Source organism: Chiloscyllium plagiosum, chromosome 9 (genome assembly GCF_004010195.1).
Source record: "Chiloscyllium plagiosum isolate BGI_BamShark_2017 chromosome 9, ASM401019v2, whole genome shotgun sequence".
NCBI classification, from domain to species: Eukaryota; Metazoa; Chordata; class Chondrichthyes; order Orectolobiformes; family Hemiscylliidae; genus Chiloscyllium; species Chiloscyllium plagiosum.
This window is the reverse complement of record NC_057718.1, coordinates 96,310,008-96,310,683: the sequence shown is the minus strand read 5'-3', so window position 1 is coordinate 96,310,683 and position 676 is coordinate 96,310,008.

Sequence of the window (676 nt, the reverse complement as noted above, 5' to 3'; positions counted from 1 at the left end):
TCTGCAGCCTCCCCACTTCCTCAGTACTATCTGTCTGTCCACCTAACTTCGTATCATCGGCAAACTTCTCAAGGGCAAATAGGGATGGGCTATCAATGCTGGCCAGCCAGTGGCGCCCAAGTCCCACAAATGAATAAATAAAAAATTACCATTGCGTCAGAAAATTGTTGAATAAGGTAGCTCCTGTCATTAGGATATCCAATGACATTGCAGGAAGTGGGTTCAGGTTTCTGGTAGACTGTCGAAGGATTTAATTCAAAATGTGGGAATCTCAATCTGCCCTGTACACAGATCAACAAATAGCTCTGATTACCGAGATCAGTTCCTTGTACACTTCAACAGCTATTCCCAGTGACTCAATAGGTTACTTGGTGTGGCATTTATTGAGCCATATGGATCAGTCAAATCCCAGAGGAGACACCAATTGGGTAGCGGTTGGAGTACAACAACTAGACTCAAGCTCTGCAAAGGAAATAAAGCAAACATTTTATCATCCAGCACTTATAGTAGTGTACTGATATTCCTGGAATGGCGGGACTACCTTACGCTGAAAGATTGGAGGGACTGGGCTTGTATACCCTTGAGTTTAGAAGACTGAGAGGGGATCTGATTGAGACATATAAGATTATTAAAGGATTGGACACTCTGGAGGCAGGAAACATGTTTCCACTGATGG